The 25042-nt window shown below is 38.3% G+C and overlaps 1 protein-coding gene across 2 annotated transcripts in view; it reads left to right on the top strand.

Annotated features, from left to right (window-relative positions):
* Positions 1 to 25042, top strand: part of Lyrm4 (LYR motif containing 4) — a 142186-nt gene that overhangs the window by 10664 nt on the left and 106480 nt on the right. The gene's annotated exons all lie outside the window — the stretch shown is intronic.

The raw sequence follows: 25042 nt of genomic DNA, 5'->3' as shown, positions 1-25042 counted from the left end.
CTGGGTGCTCTCAGCCCTGTGCACTTCTCCATAATGACACATCAATTGTAGTTTGACATTTATTTATGACTTTCTGAGTAATGTCCCCACTTTCCTCCAGAAGGTCAAGGTTTGTTTGTTTGTTTGTTTGTTTGTTTGTTTGTTTGTTTTTCACCAACATCAATGCCAGATGGCTGGGGGTAGGAGGGATAAGTATGTGGCAATCTTATAAACTGAATTCATGGTATTCCTTTCTCATCTGCCAGACACCTTGTGCAAAGTTCCACCATAGCATTTCCCACTCACACCACCACTTTTTCACTAAAATGTCATCTGTCGGGGTACAGGAACCATGTCTGAGTCAACTTTCTTTCTGCAGTGATAGCACACTGTAACAAAAATATTGCGGGAGTGAACATCAAGTATGTGGGTAACGGCTTATTAACAATAGGAGTGAAGTATTTTCGATAAACTGTGGGGACGGCCATGTTTTCAGCCCAGTCACATCATCATTTTGTTTTCCTTCTTATTGCTTATCTGAATACAGAAGGATCTTGCAATATTTTAACATAGGATTCGGTTTTCTCAAATCAGATTTATATACATTTTTTCTTCTTTCCCGTAAATTCATGTATTATATTAAAAAGCAGTTTCTACAAGTGAAGTCAGCATGATTCTTTGTCACAGGGTCAGTGTAGCATGTAGGCTAACAAAGAGCTAACACATAATCGTGCAGTAATAGGATGGTTTTACAGGGCACCTCATTGACCTTGGCAGCAGGGCTTTAGCAGGAAAATCCAAGAGAATGACCCTCTTGGCCAGGACCACCCACCCCACCTCACCCTACTCTCTTCTCTCAGAACTCTAGGCTCAGCTGCTATGCTCAGTCAGTGAAGGATCCATCTGGACCCATTCTGGTACCTTGTGTTCTTCAGCCCAAGGTCACTGCAGACAGCTTCTTTGAGCCTCAGGTTTTGAATGTCCACATATGCATACTGCAGCTTTTGACCTGCCCATCCACATTGCCCTTGTTGCTATAGCCCTCCAGGTGCCTCAAACACAGGTAATAAGACCCAGCCCTCCATCCCAAGCTAGGGCAGGGCTGCCTTTTACCCAAAGGAGGATCTCGGGTTTGGGATTGTTTCTTCCTGTGTTCCCAGACAGGGGTCTCTCTTCTTTTCAACACCCCTGTTCTCATACCTGTAGTTCTTCATCCCCTGAAGGCTTCATATTTGGTTTGTCCCTTAAAGGATGAGGAGCTCATTTATAGAGATGTCATGCCAGTAGCGTTTCTCTTAAAGAAGTAGACCATATTCAAGAAATAAAATGTGTTAGGAATAATTTCCTGGAGCTGGAGTTTGTAATTCAGTGGTAGAGTGTATGCTAGACCCTAGGCTCAACCCCCAGCACCAAAATTTAAAAGAAAAAAAATCCTGTCCCTTTTAAAAAGTAAAAACACAAGGAAAAAGGATACAAAGAAACCCCAAATATTGAGACATCTTAGATGATGAGCAAAATCTGGTGTGGGAAGAGGAAATGTCTTTGTCCTTGAAAATGCCTGTTACTGTAGTGATTGTGGACAAGTTTTATTAAGATGCCACCATCTGTTTCACTGACAATTTTCTAGGGTCAGGAGAACCAATTTGTAAGGTAATGTATGGGCAAACATGCATTATCTCTTTGTTGTTATTCATTAAAAATAACTAAAATTCAAAAACTACTTCTTGTTTCATAATCTCTACTACTATCATATATAGTCATCTGGCAATAGTATTGTTTCCATAGTAATGAGCTGTAATCCACAGTCTCTTGAAAAGGTTCCTATATTTCAAGAATGTAATTATTAACACAGGGACACGTTTTCCTGCATCCTCCTAACCCTAGGGAATAAAAAAGAATACAGTGTTTATTTTAGCCATGTCCTCTCATTTTTCTTCAAGAATGGAGGAAAGAATTATTGTCATGCGTGCAGCCTGTTTCATTTTGCACTTCCTTTATATTTTCATTTATCAGCAAGGAGAAAATGTGTTCAGAATATTGGAATCTGAAAAAAAAAAAGAGAATCTGATGTATTTTCTGTTCTCAGACACTCTTAATGTGCAAGACAGAGGGAAACATGAATGGCAAGATTGGAAGGCAGCATGCTGTGTACCAGGTCATGAGCATCTCTGGAGTCATGACTGTCTGGCTTGGTGACTGAGTGGTGTGAATAAAAGGAAGTGTGGGGTGGTGAAAGAACATCTGGGTCAAGTGTGAGTAAAGCTAGCAGGCAGGCAGACTGAGCAGAATTTGCTCTCACAGTAGCTGATGGTCCCTGCTATATTTTGAATTCTTTAAGAGTTGAAATCCTGTCATGGTATTTTTGAATCTTCCACTGGATTTGCATACAGTAGGAGCACTAATAAGAAGTCTAAGCCAGCAAATTATAAGTGAAAGATTTTGTGAAGTCTTGTACTCTAAAGCAAGACTCTGAATTAAGGTAGCAATAATGTGGATGGGAGCACTTGGGAGTTTTCTTATTTAGGTTTAAATAATCTGATTTTATGGCTGTACTAAAGACAATAAAGGTCCCTATCAGAATCCTCAGTACTCCTAAAACACACCAATGTCATGTGTAATTCTTAAGGCATGTCAGTTGTCTGTCACCAACACAGTATCTTCTGATGATCCTCTAGTACCTATTGTCTAATTCATGTGAGCAATAATATGCCTGCAAGCCATATTCATTCAGTTAATAAATATTTACTGAGTTTCCACTGATGTATGCACTGAAGATACAGCAGGTCATAAAATTTACCCTATTTCTTCTTTTGTGGAGCTTGCATTCTAGTAAGGTTGTGTTCTAACAGGACTCTAATGCTTTGGATTAATAAATCCACTGGCAGGAATAGTCTCATAAATACCTCTGCTGTACAGAATTCTGTTACTGTATTGAAGCTACATTACAGTTTGATTCCAGTGATCAAAAATATTGAAAGAGTTGGTTTCGTTCAAATTCTGAAGTCTGTCGTAGTAACTGTACTTGCAGTGGTGCTATTTTCTGCCCTAGGGATCTCTTCCATACTCACACAAATCCCCTACTGTCTGGAGGAGAGAAAGGAGGAGAGGATAGCTCCAGATCAAATCAACATTGGTTGAGCACAGTAATATAGTATAATCAAGCACACTATCTTACGCATACACATTTACTTCTTTAAGAATCATTTAAAAGCAGGTATTAGTCCATTTTATAAATATTATAACAAGAACTCTTTTTTTAGCATTTTCTGTGCTTAGCATTTCACATACCAACCCCTTCCTTGAATTATCTCATTTAATGGGCACTATTAATTTCCTTCGTTTTACAAATGAAGAAGCTACAACTCATACAACGGAAGTAGCAAACCAAAAAATCATGTAGCTGGTATGGAACTGGCTTTACACCTGAGTCCTTGGACACCAGTGTGCTCCACCTTATTCAGGCAAAGAGCCTACTTTAATTCCACCACCCTCTGCATCTTTGGATATGCTTCTTTTTTCGGGGGTGCGGGGGGGGGGGAGTACCAGGGATTGAACTTGCAGGCATTCATCCACTGAACCACATTCCCAGCCCTATTTTGTTTTTGTTTTTGTTGTTGTTGTTGTTTAAGAGTCAGGGTCTCATTGAGTTACTTAGCGCCTTGCTTTTGCTAAGGCTGGCTTTGAACTCACAATCCTCCTGCCTCAGCCTCCTGAGCCACTGGAATTACAGGGATGCGCCATCATGCCCAACTGAGTGTGCTTCTTTAAATAAGAGACGGGAATTCTGGAATCTCACTGAATGGTCAATGAAGACTATTTGTGAAAACCCCTATTTTTTATTCACTATTAGCATCACAGTGAATCTTTTCCTGTATCTCTGCATAATTGATTCCAAGACCTGTCTTGGATATCAGAAATCCCTGAATATCCTTTATATAAAATGGCACGGTATTTGCACAGAACCTACATACATCCTCTTGTATACTTTAAACCATTTCTAGATGACTTGTAATAGCTAATACACTAACTGCTATGTAAGAAGCTGTCACACTGTATTGTTTAGGGGAATAACAGGAAAAAGTCTGCACGTGGTCAGAATAGATAGAATATTTTTAATCCATAGCTGATTTCATCTACAGATGATGAACCTGCAGATGTGATCACAGGCTCTACTTTCTACTCCTTGACTGAAAGTTCAAGTCAGAATTTGGACTTTTTTCGTTGTTATTTCCTAAGTAATTCTTTTCTTTTCCTTGACAGTTGTTCTTTCCCCTGGTGTAGCTCACAAAGAAAGGTAAAACCCATAGTGAAAACAGTCCTGTGGGGGGGTGAGGCAGGCCAAGTGCTGGGCCAGAGATAGCTTGTCTTGGAACTTCTGTCCCCCAGGTTGGTGTAGCCCTTCCTTGTATTCACCTTTTTAAGACAGAGGGTAAAACAGATAATTAAAAACTGTCATTTCACAGTTGATATTTTAATAGATATTGCTCCCAGCTGCTAGTCTGTTTTAGAATTCCTAAGTAAATGTTTGGTGTTGTTTATGTATACCCTAAGGCAATATTAGCACAAAGTGTGCAGTATTATAAATTGAAAATAAATTAACTTGGGTACATGCCATATACCAAAATACTAGCAAAAGGGTGGGAGCAGTTTCAGTGAAAAATAATGTTTCTATAAGGTGATAGTAATGGGGAACCAAAAAAATGAAGAAAAAGGAAAGATAGGAAGGAAGATTTTGTCTGCTAGAAGGAGAGAGTATGTGTTTGTGTGTGCATGTATGAGTACACCTGTCTATGATCAAAACTAGCAAACTGAAGACCGGGAGAGGGCAAGGTATCTTAAGAGGGAGTGCTCTGCAGCAGGACAGTACAGGGCCTACTGTGTTTTGACTGTCACTGTGCCCTGTTTACCTTAAGAGAAGGAAGCAGTGCTGGACCACAGGCCCCTCAGGGAGCATCATCCCTGCTGAGAGGATCCTCTTCCCTGCAGGCCTTCTGTCTGCTCACACGCCTGTTCTGTCCCATATCTGGGTTCTGGTCCTTATGGGGATAGTGAGGATGTTTCAAGAGGACCTACAATCAAAGAACCTCATAGAATAGAAAAACAGGTTCTGAAAGAACCTGGAACCCTCTAGAAAAAAGAGCAGTGTAGGCTATTCTGTTTGGAAAGCTGATGACACCAACACACTGCTCAAAGTGGGAGTGGTCCACACACTCCCTGCTGCCAGCACCTACTTCCTCCTCACCCACCGCAGTCTCCCTTAACACGTTCCTCCTGTTACTTTTTATTTTTGACCCATTGGTCTGCTTGAGCTTTTGGCACAGTTTTCCTTACCTGGTGCAAAGGACACCAGGAGATGGGGTATCCTGTGCACCAGGTAAGGAAAACTGGTGCACCGACACTCCTCCCCTGCCCATCGTCCTTGGATATTGCAGTCCACTTATATTCCATCCTGACCTTCCTCCTGCCCTCCCCAGATGCTCTTCCTAATGAGGCCTTTGCTCCTATGTGCTCTGATGACTCCCCTCTCAGCTTATCCTTGTCCCCTATGCACAATCCCGTCTCTTCAGGGGCCTCCTGGACATATTCTGGGTGTGCTACTAACACCTCTAGTTGAGCAGATCCAAACTCTGCCTCCATACCCCTCCCAAACCCATTCCAGCCTTCCCTCTCTCCCCAGACGCAGTTGCCTCAATCAGAACTGGCCTTACTTTCTCCTGTGCTTTGTGTTTCTTTGTGTCCCACATATTCCTCATGCAGCGCCTTCTTTGTGTCCTCACAGTGCTTGCCTTCTTGACTGCTCAGCTTCCTACTTGTCTCTCTGTCCCCACTTCTTTGTTGTACCTTCCTACCCTGCCACCGGAAGATCTTTTTCCATCCCAAACCTGATTGTACCACTCCCTGTACTCAAAGAGTTAACAGAAGCATATTCTTCCTTCAGAAGCTAAAACTTGACTAGGTGGAATTCAAATGCGTAAATGTTGAAGGTAAACAACTTAGGACTATGAATAACTGTGGCCAAGACATTGTTATATTCATGTGTGAAATGTGTTGAATACACCTGTAAACTTTAGGGTTTTTGTTTTTGTGCCAGGGATTCAACCTAGGGGCGCTAAGTACTGAACCACATCCCAGCCCTTTTTTGCATAATGTTTAGAGACAGAGTCTCACGGAGTTGCTAAGTGCTTGACTAATTTGCTGAGGCTGGCTTTGAACTTATGATCCTCCTGCCTCAGCCTCCCAAGTCACTGGTATTATAGCCATGCCCCACTGCACCCAGCCTTACTTCAGGTATTCTAATGGATTCGTTTTTCTGCTGCTGGGAATATTAAGGGTTGACCCTGGGTCAAAATTTGAATTTCTTTCCTATGATGAGGAAACTATAGCAAAACAAATAGGGCCATAAAATTAACATTCTATTGTTCTTCAAAAATCTATATTCACTTCCTTACTCTCACTGAATTAAATTACTTAAGTTGCTTGTTTTTATAAGGAAAAAGGGCAAGTCCACTTGACTGAATAAAATATGGATTATTTACAAGGCCCTTGAACTTTCCTTTATTTAAATGTTATGAATTTGTTAGTTGACTTATGTATCTTATATATGAGTTTGTGTAATAGATGATGTCTCTTTAAACAAAAATACTCTAATAAGAAAATTTCTTTTTAAAAAACAAATATAAAATTACCTTGCAAAACATATCTTGAACGACATTGGCTTCTCTTAACACTATCTTATTACTGTATTGTGGTAAAAGTAAATTTCCTTGAACTTATTTAGGAGCCTTGGTGGTGTACCAACTTTTCAACTAACAAGTAAGAAATTTGGGAGCTGGCAGGTATAACTCAGTAGTAGAGCATTTACCTAGCATGCCTGAGGTCCTAGGTTCGAATCCCAGCAACAACAACAAAAAAAAGCAGAAAAAGAATATAAATAAATGTTGAAGCCCATCTTTTCTCATATAAACTGAAATAAAGCCACATTTAACTTTATTCTCAATTTAATTTGTTTTCTCTTTAACCAATAAATCAGGCTTATATGTTGGTGTTTTAAGCAGGAAAATAAGACTAGAAAAACCCAAATAAGGCCTATGAGAGGTTTGTAAGCAAATTGGATGCTTAGAAGGCAGCCAGGATCGCAGCTTCCATTGGGGCCCAGAGCTCTCCAGTAGCCTGTGCAGGACCATGATTGATTATTCAAGTCAGAGCAGCCATGGTGATGTGGAAGCAGGCAAACACTTAGAAGAATTACAAATCTTTCTGGTTTAAAAAAAAAAAAAAAATCTCTTAGTTCTTTCTTTAAAGGTCAACATCTTCAGCATAAAATATGCTCATACATTGCTTAACATAAGGGACAGTTTCTGAGAAATGGATCATTAGGCAATTTTGTCATTGTGTGAACATCATAAAGTACACTTTGATAGATGCTTTGATTACTAGGCAGTGTGATCTTATGGGACTTTTATTAGATGTATGGTCCATCTTGAAATATGTTATTCAGCATGTGACTGTACTACTGTTTCAAAAGACAGCTTCTTCTGGCGTCTTGTAATGTTGGCTGGTGGCATGAAATGACAGTAGCAAGGGACTAAGATTCATGACCCTGGAGTACTTTGTAGTTAGTACTTAATAAATCACATTTCCTTCTTGAGTTTTGATTCATTTTAAACAACAGTGAATATGAAGTAAACTCCCAGACAAGATCTAGATTGAATGAAAAGCAGTCTTTTTCCTTATACTGGAAAATATGCTGTGGACAGAGCCAAAGAGACCCCTAGGAAATTTAGATCCCTCCAGTTCTGTACTTGAGAGACTTTTCTTTTGGTGTTGGTGATAGTGGTGGTGGTGACCAGCCAATCTAAGGCTTCCTGCACACTAGGCAGGTGCTCTACCATTGTGCCCTCCCCATCCCCCACTTCAGAGACTTTTGTAAAAAGAATTTTTAGGGCAGCTTGTCTGTTTTTTTAAAAACTAACTTTCTGTTGAGACTTTCTAATAAATAATAAAATAAACCCCTATGTAACCCAAATAGGCCTGTAGGATTAGATTGAACTGGGTGTACTTAACAAAAACCAAAAAAAAAAAAAAAGAAAGAAACATTTTTGAGCTCAAAGCCATTATACATTGAGACCACTGTCTTTGTTAAAACCACAGTATTTGCATAATGAAGTGATTTTCCTTCTGTGCTCAAGAAGAGAAATACTTGACTGTATTTTGTTCTCCTCAAGTAGTAATGGTTGGGTTGACGTACAGCCCTCTGTCAAATAGTGTTGGAAAAATGAAGGTTAGCATTTCAGATGGGGGTAACAGATTTTTTTTCCCCCTTAATCCTAGACTATGTGTGTATAAGTAATCTCAGAACTAATGAGAACGTTTTATATTTTCATATTTTTTCATTGACAGTCAAAACACAGTATATATATTTTCTGATGAAGCCTCTATAATTAAGTAAAGCTTGGACAAAGTTAAAAGAACAGGCTTTGAAATGAAGACTAATACCTTCAGATTATTTTCCTGTTCAGAGATTTTGAGAGTAACTTACATGCTGTTGTTGCCTTAATATTGCTGGAGTAAAATTGCAAAGAGTTCATGAACTATACCTTATAGCTAGCTTAACAATGTTAAAATAGAGTGAGTTAAATTGGAGATATATGTAAAATTTCCCAGAATTGTCTAATATTAACAATTTGCAATTATATTTGCTAAATGAATAGTGCAGAAAAGATATAAACATGAAATTAGTAGACAAAATATAAGAATATTAAAAATCGTTAGGTGAAAAGATGGATGGCTTTTAGTTTACTCTATTGAAATACATGGATCTAGCTAAATGTAACTGAAATTTTATTCTTGAAATCTCGTGTTCACCATAAGATCACAGGTTTTTTTGTTGTTTTGGTTTTGGTTTTTTTATTATTGGGGATTGAACCAGCAGCACTTAGCCACCAAGCCACATCCCCAGCCCATGTTTTTTCTTTTTTGAGACAGGGCTTTCTAAGTTGCTGAGGCTAGCTTTGGACTTGCAGTTCTCCTGCCTCAGCCTCCCAAATGGTTAGGATTATAGGCATGTACCACCACACCCAGCAAGTCACAGGTTTTTTTATTATTTAATTAGATAAAATTTTAATTCAGCAAAAGTTATAAAGTACCTACTGTGTGTACAGCATACTGTGTCATGTGGGGGTAGTAATGAGTAATGAGACTGGATTCTGTTTATGAGAAGTGCAAAACCTAGTGGAGAAGACACACCTGTAGGAGATCACAGAGACCAAGGAACACAGCAGGGTGAATGGGCTGAACAGTGATGCCAGAAACAAAGTTCTGCAAGAGCCCAGGACTCCAGTGGGGCCTGGGAGTGGGCCTGGGCTGACCCTGAGTGGGGCCCAGAAGTTGAACATGCTCACAGAAACTGAATTTTGCTTGCAAAGTAAAAATAAAAACTACAGCTTGACTGGTGCTTTCCTTCTCCCTCATCTAACAATTTTAGAAAAAATTCTGTCCCGTGGTCAGCTTTACATGTTAAGAAAAAAGGCAGGGGGTGTTTGTATTTTTCCTTTGTCCAGAACTTCCCCTTTTTTACTTTTCATGCATTCTTCCATTTATTTAGAAATTGAGCTTTTGAATTATAAATTTTTTATTGGCTTCACTTTGCAGAATGGCTTCTTCTGTCCGTTGAAATTCTCTTCATCTTTCAAAAATATCAGCCTCTCCAGAAAGACCCAAACTCTCATGCTTGCTCCCTGTTCTCCAAGAGCCACCTCTGTATACACTGCCATTAGACCAAGTGATATATGTTCCCAGTACTGGGGCCTTGTCCATCGTTCATTTGACCTTTTAATACCTTTCGACAACTGATGTCTCAGTGGCTCAGTGTGTGAGTGGACAGATGAGTGGGCCAGTAGCATGCCTTTAGGTGATGAACTTACTAGTGCTGTCTCCCAAAGGTTCATTGTTTTCTGTATATCTCAGGGATACTGGTTACAAAGAGAATATTTTTAAATACAATTCTCCTAAAGTGAATTCTTCCTGAAGAAAATGCTACATTGAATAAAGCAGCAGAGATTTTATTTCATTCTTTTGTTGTAACATCATGATTAAAAAAAATACATAGTATAGACTACTTGAAGAAATATAACTTGCTGTTAGAGTCATTTTCGAACTTCCTTCTTAAAAAAAGTGAAATGCTGGGTTCCAGTAGAGGAGTGAAGGGCCAAGCTGCAGGGAGAGGTTTGGCACAAGTAGCATAAAGGGACTTGGGCAAGAGCAAACCCCACCTCCTGGAGTCAGCATCTTCTTAAAGCAGGAGCACCATGACCCAACTTTGAAATCTGTTTGGGAAAGGACATTTTGGGACAAAGGACAAGGAATAAATTGAGCTCTGCTGTCATCAATGAAGTATTACATCTTAGGCCAGAAGGTTCAGTGAGGAGATACAAGGCAAAATAGTTGAAGATGTGCCTGGTGCCCAGTAAACCTGTTGGATCAGAACCTGTTGTGGAGAGGTTTGAGGTTGGTTATGATGCTTTGTAAATAGCCTTGTATGAATGTGCAGGGCTTGCCCATAGGAACTGTTGCTCCAGGCCCTTGGGCAAGCTCATCAGCTCTAACCTCTGACCCTTGAAGGCACTGCCTGAATAGAAGTTTCATCTAGGTCGGCATTTCCCAAAATGGGTGTATGGCAGGTAGGGAGAGGCTCTGTGAGTGAGTCCAGGTGCCTTATTTTGTCTTCTGCTCCCAGACTTCTTCACTGCTTTAATATGCAAATATTTTTGTGACTCTTTGTTCTGCCTCCCATATAACACCCGCTGGGAAATGCTGGTCCATGTGTCATGTCTGATTTTCATCTGCTTTGACTAGTCTGATGATCATACTTACATAGCTATTCATGTTAAGAATGACAATTTAAAATTTTTGGTAGTTAAGAAGGAGTTCAGTTAAATTAGTCTGCCTTTATTAAAATGATTGCTGGACACCCGCTATAAATCTGCTATTTGTTGATTCTGGACAGGGCTTATTGGTTCTCAGAATTACAGACAATATGGAGACCAAATACCTTCCCTTTCTGAGCATTTGTGTATAATGAGAAGTTGATCTTGGATTTAAGCCAGGAAATAAAAGTTCCATGCTACTCAGAATGAAAGTATGTTGCAGATTTCTGATCCCTGATGTTTTTAATGCTGAATTAAATAGAAGTGGGGAACAAGGAGTAAATCCATTCATACTTTACCACTTACAGTCTGGTACATAGTTATGGTCAACTTGCAAAGATAGTAGTTGCTGGGTTCATGGACCTACAAATTTAAATATATATGTGTGGGGGGATTTATTTGCAATGAAGTGAATTCCTCCTCTGTACTTCTTTACAAACACACACACACACACACACAAATTCAGTGAGATATGTAAAGACTTTTATTTGCAATTAAATGAATTTCTTCCCTGTATTTCTATACACTATATCAAGTGTTCCTTTCAATGTAATGACACCCAGTTACCTATCTTGTCCAGACCTTCTGTTTAACAAGGTATGCTCTTAAATGTCAAGAAAGTGGCACCATATTTGAAAAGTATCTGTATTGCAAGAGAGTTTCCAAAGAACTGGGCTTACTGACTAAGCAGGAAGTTGGGGCTTGGGAGCTCTCTGTAGTGACTTAGACTTAGAGAAGGTTGCAGGGTCTGCCTGTGGCCAGGTTCCCCCAAGCAGGATATACTCTGAAGGGAGAGCTGTCAGACTCCCACAGGTAAAGACTTTTGCTAATCCTGTGGCAGAATGGGGAGAGTTAGCTCTGTTTTAATCAAAGTTTGAGACAGCATTTTTGACCTACCATGTACTTTGTAGTGTTTTAGCTTATAAATATCCAATGTTATTCATTCTTATGTAGGTGGTGTTACTATGAAGTGGTATAAGAAACAGTAATAGAATTTTTTTAATGCAAATAGTTCCTCAGGTTTCTCAAAGTCTTCAAGTCTTCATACCTACTAGATGGTTCACAGGAATGCTAAAAAAATAAATTACATAATGCCTGAAATATTTTAGCTTACTTGCAAAAAAAGACAAAATAACAAGTTATTGTATTATAGCCAAGTAAGTAAACTGAAGGAAATATGGCACAGGTGAAAATAACCATCCTTTTGTTATAGTGCTTTGGCATGGTATTCCACAGCTCCCACTGCTGTGGCATCCCAAGAGATGAAGAAGCCAACTGTATTTTTGAATTTGTGGAATTTTAGCCTGGACAGGACTTTAGAGATACCTCTTTATGAAAGGTGAAAGTAAAGCTCTTCAAAGGGAGAAAGGGCTACCAGATTTTCTCAGTAACTCCAGGAATAGAATATTAACATATTTGCATAAATCTGCATATAGAGTTCAGCTCCCAATTAGGCAAAACAATCCTGAGGATTGAACCCAGGACCTTGAGCATGAAGCTATACCTTAACCCCTAGGATTCAAGGATTAAGAAAATACACTTTGCTGTCCTTTAAAAATCAAGACAGTGGGCTGTGGCTGGAGCTCAATGGCAGAGCACTCGCCTAGCCTGTGCGAGGCTCTAGGTTCAATCCTCATCACCACATATAAATAAGTAAATAAAATAAAGGTATTGTGTCCATCTATAACAAAAATATTTTTTTAAAAAATCAAGATAGGTGAAGAAGCTGAACTAGATTTTGACTGTACTCCTCTGAATCCCCAGACCCTTTTTTATTTACTCCCTGATTTCTAGCTTTCTTACAAATGGATGAGATTACTATATACTATAAATAAATGTTTTTATATAGTTGTTTTTTTTTCTTGAATAGCCCAGCACTATTCACACACTCTAGGAAGGGAAAGGGAGAGTTGTTCTGCATTTTCTTCCCATGTGAATAATTTTGATAATCTATTAAGCACAAGGTAGATGATTTACACACATCTCCTTGCTCATTTATGTTTGCAAATGACTAATAACAAGAGAAAAGACATTTTATTTGATGTTTTTATAAGCATTGATAGGAAATGTTTCTTAATGAAGAAATTTTAAGTTCATTGATCTGGAGGAATTTCCATTGTTCATGCTATATTTTCCTATTAAGTGGAAAATATAGATTTCACTGAATAGCCTATTATAAGTAGGTAGTCTCTATAAATTTCTAAATGATGTAAAGGTCATGTCGTACATTGACTAGTTCACATTATAATTTTAAAATAAAATTGAGAAAATCATATTCTGTAACCTAATGTTTAATCCCTATACCTAATGAAAGCTTGAGCCTGCTTTTCTAGTACTAGGTCAAGCTCATGTCTGGTAGATGAGAGCAAAAAAGAAACCAGAAAGTGGAGCCATTGTATCACAGCACTTTTATTTTCTTTTAACATTTTAATTAATCAACAGAATTTTATCAATTCATTTAATTAATTAAACAAGTTTAAAAACAAACTGTCAGAGTAGATCAAAGAACAAGACCCAATTTTATCATGTCCACATGAAATCCACTTGTCACACAGCACCTTTCAAAGAAATATGCCCAGTTCCATGAGAAAAAGATATGTAGCTATAAGGAAAGTTAATAGGAAAATGTTATCTGGTTTTCCCCTCACAAAGACAGTTTATAGGACTGCAGGAATGAAGCACATCTTCACCCTTTCATCAGGGAACTGTGGATCTTAGCTATAGCCACCACTTCTAGGATTTCACCTTTCAGGTATTAGGCTTTCTAAATAGCCTCCTCTAAAATCAAGAGCCAGGGCCTTCACCACTGCTTGATCTGTATGCGTTATTGCATACAAGCTAAGCACATTTTATTGGTGGCCTTTACATTGATCAATTGGTTTATATTTTGGAAAATGTTGTTGGCAACAAAATGTCACTGGCTATAATGATAGATCCAAGTGATAATGAGAAATTTAATTTTGATGAATTATAGGTTAAAGATCTTAAATGTTTTTAAACACAACAAATGATTCCTAGTAGACAGAAGTGCTTCTAAACTGTTGTCCTAGGGACAAAGAGAAGCATCTGTTACAGGATGGTGTACTTTCTTTCCACTATTTGATTAATTTTAAGAGTGTTATTTTAAATGATTCTCATAGAAACTTACACAAAATCTGCAGTTATATAAAGTTGTTTTTATGTCATTGTTTTGAATATACTTTTTCTTATCCAGTCCTAATTTACTATAATTTCTTTGAATTTATTTTATCACATTAGGGCTTGAATTCTACACAGGGGACTGAAAAATAGCCTGTACACAAGAATGGGGGTTTGAGAAGTTTGTGATCATGGAGGAAAAAATTCCTAGCACTGTTCCAAAATCCTAGAAAGAATTCTCTTCCTCTTTGCCCTTCCGTTGCACCCGTCTATCAAAACTGCATCTATAGATTTATTCACACATCTGTCTTTTCCTTAAGTATACCTAGGCAGCTGAACACAGCCATAAAAGCAATTGGTAAATTGGTTCTTCCATATTTGATGCTACCAACCTAATTGGCCTATTCTCATTCTTGGCAATTTCTGGAATCTGATCATGCTAGTTGTAAAATGATTGTTTTAAACTCTTCAAACTTGCAAATCTCCTCACTCTTTTTTCCTTGTAATTTCATTTCCTGATGTGTAAGCTGAGCCATCATCATAACATTAAAAAAAAGAAGAACTCAGTTGTTTTAGTTAATTCCACTACTTTTCATTTGTAATTTGTTCACCAAATATTTTAAATACTTGGTTCCCTATTTTCTCATGGGAACTGTACTGTTTGTTTTTGAGACTGTAAGGAAATACTCTTAATCTATTAAATCTACCTAGTATTTTATGACTGAAAAAGATATTTGAGCCTTGAATTTTCATCTAAGTATGACTTTGACTACATTCCAAAGATTTTACGTATTGTATTTGCCATTATTTTAAAAGCATTTCTTACTGTGCTTAGTACATTGTGAATTTTCTTCTAGGCCAAATTACTCTGTGGTCACCAAGTACATGCTGATGTTGTTCTTGTTGGAAGTCACTCATGACATCCTAAAGATTCTTTGCGGGGCTGGGGTGGGGTGGGGAGTGGGCAGGGAGGGGGAGTGCGGCAATGCTGCGGATTAAACCCAGGGCTCACACTAGGCGAGTGCTTTCCCCCTGAGTTGCATCCTCGGCCCCATCCTGACAATCTTGTCCACTCCCTGCAGAGCTTGCCTCTGCTTTCCTGCTTTCACTCTCACCCTTTCCCCCTTTCCTTCCATAGGTCCTTCTCACCCTTTCCCCCTTTCCTTCCATAGGTCCTTCTCTGTGTGCTCTTCTCTGTGTTCTCTTAAATGCTGGTACAATTTATCCAGAGCTAGCTTCTCTTCCACATACTGCTTTCCTCAGAACAAACTTCTGTCCCCTCTGGGTCTCCTCCCACTTCCTTGTCAGTGATTTTCAGATGAATTGTCAACCTGAATCTTATCACCTCAGCTCCACAGCGACCTTTCTGGTAGCCTACCATACATGTCTGCCTATAGTCCCATTGTTGCTCTGAAATAAACTATCTAAAAATAAACTCGTAGAGCCTCTTACTTTTATCTACTAAATACTTAATTCATCTCCTATTCCCTGTGGCACTTCTGTAGCTTGATGCGCTGTCAAGTCTCCCCTGATTCTGTCTTGATCTAATCATATACCCTTCCCCGGACTCTTGCACAAACTGAGCCCTCTTTAATAACTGATTTTTCTTTATTACTGTATATTACTGATGATATGTCACTAGGAACTTGACAATCATTAAGAAATAATGGTTATTATAACAATTGGGAAAGGATAGACTTCAGTAACCATGAGTAATTCTTGTTAATATGCTTTCATATTTTCTTCTAATTTTTCCTTTGCCTACTATTTTCCATAATTGAGGTCATCCTGAATATAAAATTGTTTCCTTCACTTTAAGAAGTTAACATTGGAAAGTAAGGTGAAATTTGTACTCAACCCTTTTCACCAAAGTAAATCCCAGGAATATCAATGAATTCAACATGAACAGTTAAGCCATAGATGTTCTCAAGAACATGTGGGTAAGTGGGTTTTTTTCATTGCCCAGTAGTGGCTTTTGTTGTAAGAAAAAAATGATACCTTTTACTACATAAAAATACAACATTTATACATGACAAGCACACACAAAAATTCATAAACAACAAAGTAGGAAGACTATTACAACTTCCTAGAGTCAAATAGCTAGCTTCCTAGAAACCTTAGATAGGTCTTACAGACCAATCAGAAAAACCTGTCAGTCAACTAAAAAAAAAAAAAAAATATATAAAGAAAAAAGCAATTTCTAAGAACTTGTAAAAATTAGTTTCATTCATAATAAGAAAATGTAATTATAAGTAAAATGAGATATCATTTTCATGTATTGATTGGCAAAGATGTAAAACTTTGATGTTGCGTTTTATTGGCAAATGTATTGTGGGAACAGGGACATTTATACATTGCTGCTAGAAGAATGAAGTGATGACAGAATTAGAAAGAAAATTGATAAATTTTTTATTTTTTAAAGCTATAGATATATTCTTTGACCTACTGACTGCATTTTTAAGAATTGATCCCACAAATACATATGAGTATGATTCTATGGTAAATAAGAATGTTGATTACAGCATAATTTGAAGAGCAAGATCAAAAACAACCTAAATATTAGTAAGGTACTAGCTAAATGAATTTTTCTTGGTGGGGGGAGCCACTGGGTATTGGACCCAGAAGCACTTTACCACTGAGCTACATCCCCAGCCCCCGAACTTGCCATCCTCCTGCCTCAACCTCCTAAGTGACTGGAATTATAGTGACTGCATCACTGTGCCAGGCCTAGCTAAATGAATTCTAATATACCTTTGCAATGAAATTCTGTACAACCATTTTTTAAAGTATTTCAGTTCTATTTGATATTCAATGAGCAGTAAGATTTTTTAATTTAAAAAGGTGAACACTACCATTTGTGAAGAACAGGTACACATAGAGGTTTTAATATGAATCCAAAAATCTCTTGGAAGCTGCACAAGAAATTTTTGATTGCTTTTGGTCAGAAGTGTTGTCTAAGAGACAAGAGTAAGAAGAGCAGGAGGGAGGCATTTTTCACCTTACACCTTTTTATACTTGGACTTTTGAACCTGTCACCAAACTTTTTGGAAACACTGATCTTAAAATTGCAATAACATCATAGTTTAGATAGCCGTTTCTTCAGTGTTAAACATTTAGACAGTTTCTGTTTTTAATTCTTAGAAATAATTCTGAAATGAACATCTCTCTGCATATAACATTATAGACATTTCACATTATTTTTGTAGGGTAGATTACTAAAAGTAGAGTTAGTAGATTAAAGATTATGGACTTTATTACCAGGTAGTATTACCAGTTAGTTGTCCACAGGAAGTACCAGTTGTCCATGATACCTGTTGCTTTGCCTTTTCAAAAAATTCCGTTAACTATGTTAGAAATATCAGCAGTGCTGCAAGAAATCAGGCACAAGCTCAAAAGTTACTAAGCAAGGCAAACTTTACTTCTGCAGAAGGGTGTGCTATGGTACAAAGTTTGGCAAGCAAATACACTTGAGAAAGCAGTCCACCTGTTTTTATCCCTAATGCAGAACTGCCCCTTGTTCTGATAGGAGGAATCTCAGAGTTTCAATCTGTGTGATTGGCTAATTTTTAAATTGGGAGGGAAAAGGAAGGGCTAGAATTAAAATAGCTAGTATTGGATAGAGGTTGGAAAGTTCAAAATGGCTTCATTTGTATCTTACATCCCATTTTATATTTAAGGCTAAATACCATATTCTGAAAATGGACCACTGGACTTTCTTGTTTCTCAAAACTGCATGTATGGAATATGCTACCTAGTTTAAATTTGCATTTTCTTTGATGATGACTGACACTAAATATTCATATCTGTATCTGTCTTTCTAAATGTACTCACTTTTGGTACTCTCTTATGAATTATTGTTTCATGCATCTTGCTCATTCATTTACTGTGGCCTTAATGTCTCTCTACTTGATTTATATGTAGTATTTATATGCTAAGGATATTAATCTTTTTGTCATACGTGTTCTGAGTTAGGACTTTAAGAATGAGTAGGAGTTAGCCAAGAAATCCAGCTGGAGAAGGATGCTGCACATATGGAGAAACAGCAGACCTAAAAGAGGGAATCAAGGAAATTGAAAGCCTTCCTGTGTGGCTGCTGCATGTCAGAATACATGCTAGATGCAGCAGAAGAGATGAACAAGGGTCCTGTCCTCTATCCCTGCAATCATTCAACCCTTATCTTAAGACAGTGGAAAGCCACTGAGGAGTTTTAAGCAGGGAAGTACATAATAGGTTTAAGACTGCCCCAAAACTCAGTGGCTTTGTTTTTCCCCCACCCCCAGAGGGTTTTCTCTCAATAATTTTCCCTCCTTACTCCACCAACTTCTTCCTCATTATCTTCCATTTTAAAACAATTAAACTCAATTATCTCACTCTTAGTACTTGTATCAATAGCTCTTTCCCTACTAAGGCTCTCAGCCACTTATATTTCTTAACTTGAACTATTTGTAGGAACACTTGAAACATTGTTGAGAGATGAGATGACCTTTTTAAGCTTTGCTGGTGCCAGACACAATTTTTTAATGCCTTTTCAAATGAATAACAGCTTGGCTTAGACCAAGTACTTATCAGAGATTGAAAAGAGTTTATCAACCTTTGGGAGAAGAAGAGCTCCGGATTCAAAAGTTACAGTCTCTGGAGTCAGCTGAGTTCAGAACCCAACTCCACCACATTTTAGACATGCGATCTTGGCCTAAATTTTTTTAGCCTGAGCCATAGGTGTGAGGATTAAATGAGATAATACATTTCATGTATTTAGCACAGTATTATGTGTATATAATCTGTACCATAAATTATTGATATTGTTTTGTTATCCTTTTGGACTCTCCAAACAGCACTTCAAATGACTGTGAAAAGTAGTCCTTTACTTTGGTGAGAGTTTTGGAAGATACAAATCTTAAAATATTGTTTTCCATTCTATATTACCTTTTTAAAGTTCTTTCTTTGTCCTTCTTTAAACTCTTTTCTCTGACCTTGGAGTTCAGGGTTTTACAAATATCTTGGCATTGTCCTCTGCTTGTTAAATCTCAATGAGTCTTCTCAATTTTTTATAATCACTTCTGGGACATTTTCTTTCATTATAACTTTAATTACCTAGGCCATTCAGTTTGTTCACACTTATTATTCATAGGCTTTATATCTTTGCCTTATTCTGAAAGTTAATTTTTTTCTTGCCCATTATTGCCAGCTTATTTCATTTTTCTGTTTTAATGTGAATTTTGAGTTTCTCTTCTACTTTCTATAATTTAGTGCTAATTTTTTCTTCTTTCAGCTATGTACCTATTCTCTAACATTGCAATCTTTGTTTTGTGTTTTATTTCAGTTGCTTTTCTTAAAAGTTTCTGTATTATTTACTATATTTTTTACCTTTTTAAAAGTCAACTTCATTAGGAATAATTTGTATACAATAAAATGTGTCCATTTTAAGTACGCAGTTCAATGTTTTGACATACAGGCCTATGGAAACACTACCCTAATCAAGAGAAGGACTGCTTCATTTCCCCAAGACTCCTTAATCCTTTGTGTTTACTTTGAACGGCTTCTGGGCCTATTTCACCTCCTTATATTAGATCTCATCCCCACAGGACCCTGAGGCCGGTGCCCTTGTTATTCTCCACTGTGTCTCTAGCTCCTGGCATAGTGCTGACATAATAGACATAAAGTATGTGTTTACTGAATGAATCCTAATGGTGGATTCTATGATCATGGTCTCTCAGAGCTTATTTCAATCTATAGGCTGCATTTCCCACCCCCCCCTTTTTTTTTTAATTCTGGTCCTTTTGGCTGTTTGTTATTTTATTCTTCCACATTGATTATTGTTATTTTTCTCATTAGAGGAAATTTTGTTATTGCCCATGATGATTTGAAGTTCATTTATTCAGTAAATATTTATTGAGTCCTTTCTCTGTGCCAGGCACTTACATATAATGATAAACAAGAACGTTTAAAGACTGCAAGCAGCCTTGCATTCTGGTTGTCCCTCACACTTATAAAGAAGGAAGCTTTGTGTTCTGTCCTTCTCTCTGTTATCTATCCAGAGTGCTTACTACCTTCATGTGGTCCTTGAACCTTCTCTCTGTAGGTGCTGTGAGCCATCTCATTGTACTGCACATACATACACACCATAATCCCAAAACTGTTGCATCAGTCTGTGAGAGAGAGCCTGAGTTCTAGCCGAGGGGTTAGAGAAAGTGGAAGATAATTCGGAAGGGATGTGGATGATTGAATAAGTAAGATCTTATGCCTGACTGAATTTTAGGGAGTTATGGGAAAGGAAGGAACTTAGGGCAAATCTCAGGTGTCTGACTTGGGCAGTTGGCTGCATGTTAATGTCCTACCTTTGGAAGGAGATACTGGCCTTCAGGGACAAGAAGAAGGAAGGTGGTAACTTCAGCTTTGAATGTGTTCACTGGAAAACTGTATTTTTATTGAAAGTCCAAAAGGCAAATTGGATGATAATGCATTTATACTTCAGAAGGAAGGTCTGGGCTAGCAGAGTATTGAAAGCTAGTGTCATATATAAGGTAGTTGATATCTTGAACATAGACATAATTATTGGCAGAGATTTGAATAAAAAGAAGTCCACATGTAGGCCTTTAAGAACACAGTGTGTAAGGAGCAGAGTATGCCCACAACACAGTCCAAGAGGGAGTAGCTAGTGGATCCAGAAACCAAGAGGAGAAACAATGGTGATCCCCTGTCTAGCAAATATAGATACCTCAGAAGATTGTGAATGATGAGGCTGAGTATATCCCAGAGGTAGATTAACGCACAAGGCATTCCATCCCCAGAACTAAAACAAATGCAAATCATTTAAGTCATTGTAAAAAATGTTGAGGTTTAAAGCTCTTCTTTTTATTAAAAATGGTAATTTGAGGGGTTACTTTTAGTTGGTGGTCTTTGTATGCAATGAGTGTCCTTTATATAAGCCTTGATGCATCTTTGAGACTTGGCCTCCGGAAGTAAACAGATCAGATTCATAGAAGCATGGGATAAGATGTAGTCAGATGGTATGAAGCATAATCCAAGAAAACATACCAGCCCTCCCTTTGCTGCCCAGGGAGCATGCTAGAATTAAGCAGTTTCCTTCTAGTGACTGCAAAGAAGCACAAGTCCTTCCAAACAGCAGACAGTAAATAACATTGTGCCCCTAGGAGGCCAGAATTAAAGGGTGAGCTAGTTGGTTACTGGAATATTTGACTTTCACTTGGGGCTGCAGAGGAGCAAGAAGAGGGACCATGTGTTTATGTGTTGGGTAAGCAGAGGAGTCACCACCTTTTGGGATGCTGATGAAGAATGACAGAAACAAGAAGCATTGCATTAGCTAGTCATATCACACTTTGGATGCTAAAGCAGATGTGAGTGTCCAAGTGCTAGAGGCTGTGATTATGGCCTGCATTTGGTCCCCAGTAATTCTGGGAGGGGAAAGTGAAGCAAGACCTCAAGTACAAAGAACTGTTTGGTTACTGCCTGCTGTGTTGCCTCACCCACTAGGAAATTCTGAGTGGAAGAATCTCAGAAAGGTTTTTTGTTCTTGCAATGGCAAAAGGACAGCCAGTTAGGAAAACCTGTGGACATTTGAGATTTGCTGACCAAGTGAGGGGTTAAGGCTGGGGTGGAAAAGTAAAGCCCAGTGGGAATCTCCAGCTCACAGCACCAAGAGGGCAGGTGGTAGCTGTGTTGGTGTAGGCAGCTCCGCCCTTCTCCTGTGGAAGTGTCTGCTTCCTTCTGTTTGGTTCCCTTGCCCTTTCTCTGTTCATTTTTTGTGTCTTTGTTTGTTTGTTTGTTCTGTTCTGTTTTTGTTTTTGCAATGCTAGTGATTTCAGTCAGGACAGACTAAAATGAACTATGAATGACCTTTCACACATGGGTGGACTATACCACATGCATGTATTTAATATGTTATATTTCATAACTTATTTCAAGCAGCGTCTACCTTGTATCAGGATCATCCACTGCAGGGCATTACATAGCACCTAACCCTTTTCATTAGAGCATCTGCACATTTTTCTTTTAAATGTTCTTGCTCAGTGATATAGTCAAGAGGCTTATAGCCAGAATGCATTTGAGAATAAATGGTTTATCTTGATAGCTGGCAAAAATAGGGCAAATAATACAAACCAGGGCAGGATCGGGATTGAACTAGCTGGTGGCTAGCCCTCTCCCAAAAAAGGGTTTACCCAGATTCACTTTTACAAAATTATTATCCTTTGAAATATAATTGAAACTGAGAAATTAACTGTTTGAGCAGTATTGGCTATTTGGTTCTGAGCCAGTGTCTTAGGGCAAAGAATAATATCCTGCATGTTAAATGATGCAGGAGGAAGCAGAGCAAAAAAGAGAGGAGGGACCTTTGCCTCATTCATTTCAAAGGTATATCCAGAGTTTGAAGCACTTGAGTGCTTTAGAAATGTCTAATTCTAGGATCTAGAGCTGCATTTCTATATGTAACGACTTTGGAGAATTGAAGAAACAAATAAGAACATTTAGCAGGATATTGTGAACTGTGGAAAGCAGTAACAGGGAGAGCAGTGTCTAAAATGGGGTCCTTGATGACTTTATGGCTGTGCATACTTTGCCTGGGAAGGTTTCTGTGTAAAGGTACAGGATGCCTAGCTGCTGTGATAATGCCCTCCATGAGGAGGCTCTCTGCTAGAGTCTTATCAGCCTCAACCTTTAATCTCAGGCACACAGCTCCTGAGAATAAAGGAACTCTTTTGCTAGACAATCACAATGTTTCACCAGCTCTGCAACTCCTGAACCTGCCTGCTTCTTTAAACAGTGGACTTTCTTGAGAGCTACACAAAGCTTCTAACATTGCACATTGCCACTGCAATGTGTAACTGAGGAATAAGCTACATAATGTTCATGAATGCAAAGATTAATACTTACATAGTCTTTAATCTTGATTAAAGACATGTAAATAATTTAGATTGCTGGTGTAAGTCTTCAGACCTGCTTCTCCAACAGAGAGCAGTGCTCCACCCAATCCCAGCTGTTTATCTTCAAGATCTGTGTACATAAGACTATTCTTTCAATCTCCCATCACCCCCTCATCAGAACCTGATAGTTCAGCCGTGCTGGTCACAGCACTAAATTCTGAACCCTGACATCATTTGGTTTAAATTATGAGAGTCTTAAGCTATTTTCCGATTTTCTTGGCCTTTGGAGAGCTTGTTTTTCTATTCCTTGGGATGCTTCTTTTCTTTTTACCTATTCTGAACTAATCACTAGCTTCTTGAAAAATGAGTGTAGTGATGACTGCCATTACCCATATTTTACCAAAAACCCGTGCAGCATCCAGAATAAATAATTAAAACAAGGGAAAAGGGGCTGGGGTGTGTACTTGGTATGTACGAGGCCCTGGGTTCCCTAAGGGGAATAAAAGGATGACTCCCAGAGGTGAACTTATGTTATAAAAACAATGTTCCATGTGAATCACAATGTTAGGATTGAATTATTTTGTCCCTTTTTCCACTTCCATCATCATAAAAAAGAAATTTCTTTTGAAGAGTGTAGGTGTGAGGAAGAAGAGATACTGTGTTAAATTACGCTATGCAAGAAAGGGCTTCAGAAATTGGCCGTTAACCTCCTTATTAGACCAAACTAGAATGTTGTTAGATTAGAAGCTCCACATGACAGGACTCTCTTACTTAATAATATTCAACTAGTAAGGTTTTCCATTGTTGTTTAGCAGCCAGTATTATGTGGATTCCCTTTCCAATCACAGTAGCCCCTGAGATCAATACTGAACATTTAGGAGCTTCTTTACAAATTCTCTAGCTGGTTATCAAGGGGTTAAGATCAGAGTTTCAATGGTATCTTCCATTTTGAAAGTGCAAGTTCCTAAACTGCCTTTCTTCTTTGTGGTTCCTAATGTTACAAGGTTTAGCTTTACTCTCACTTTTAAATGGGTTTAAAAAAAAAAAAAAAACTGCCATTTGCGTCTTGGTTTTTTGTTTGTTTGTTTTTGGTACTGGGAATTGAATCCAGGGACACTGTACCACTGAGCCACAGCCCCAGTCCTTTTTATTATTATTTTTAGTTTATTTTTATGTGTTGCTGAGGATGGAACCCAGTGCTTCACATGTGGTTGGCAAGCGCTCTACCACTGAGCCATAGCCCCAGCCCCTTATTTTTTATTTTGAGACAGGTTCTCAGCAAGTGCTTAGGGACTAGCTAAGTTGCGGAAGCTAGCTTTGAACTTGTGATCTTGCCTCAGTCTCCCAAGCTGCTGGGATTACAAGTCCATGCCATGTGCACAGCTCATTTACATTGTTAGTATAAAATTTATTTTTTAGAAAAATGTGTCTAGGCCTGGGGTTGTAGCTCAGCAGTAGAGCGCTCATCTCATATATGTGAGGCACTGGGTTCAGTCCTCATGTAAAAATATATAAATAAAAATAAAAGGCATTGTGCGCTTCTACATCTAAAAATATTATAGAGATATTAAAAAAATAAAAAGAAAAATGTGTCTAAACAAACTTTGTATTCTCTAAAATAAGATTTCCCAGTGTATATGTATCTCCTAGACCTCACCTTCAATCCCCCAGAGACTTTGATATTTACTTTTTCGCCTTTCTTTGCATCTATTTACATTCTTTTATTGCTGAATATTACCAGTGGTAACGCACATATTCTTTTCCTGGTTCTTAAAGCTAAAAATCAAGAGTGGTTTGAGATGGAAACAATGTCTGGTGTGTGCAACTCAGGCTGCTTTTCCTTAGTCCCTTGTCTTCCAATTCAAAGTAGATACGGAGTGCATAGGGGTTAAGGCTGTGGTTCTCTGAGGGTCTGATTAAGACCGTTGATTCTTCTCTGGCTAACTATCAAGAGCACTCTACTTTCTGAACACACACTCTGGTGTGCCCCTAAAGATACGAGACAAAGGTGAGGCCATACATGAGGAGAAGGAAATACTAATTGCATTAAGGTATAACTAAAATAGTAATCAGAATGGCTTTCAGTTATTGAGTCTTTCTAGGTTCCAGGCTTTTTGCCAA

Source organism: Urocitellus parryii, chromosome 8 (assembly GCF_045843805.1).
Source record: "Urocitellus parryii isolate mUroPar1 chromosome 8, mUroPar1.hap1, whole genome shotgun sequence".
In the NCBI taxonomy this organism is placed as follows: Eukaryota; Metazoa; Chordata; class Mammalia; order Rodentia; family Sciuridae; genus Urocitellus; species Urocitellus parryii.
Note: the sequence above shows the minus strand (reverse complement) of the source record. Positions and strands in the feature narration are given on the sequence as shown.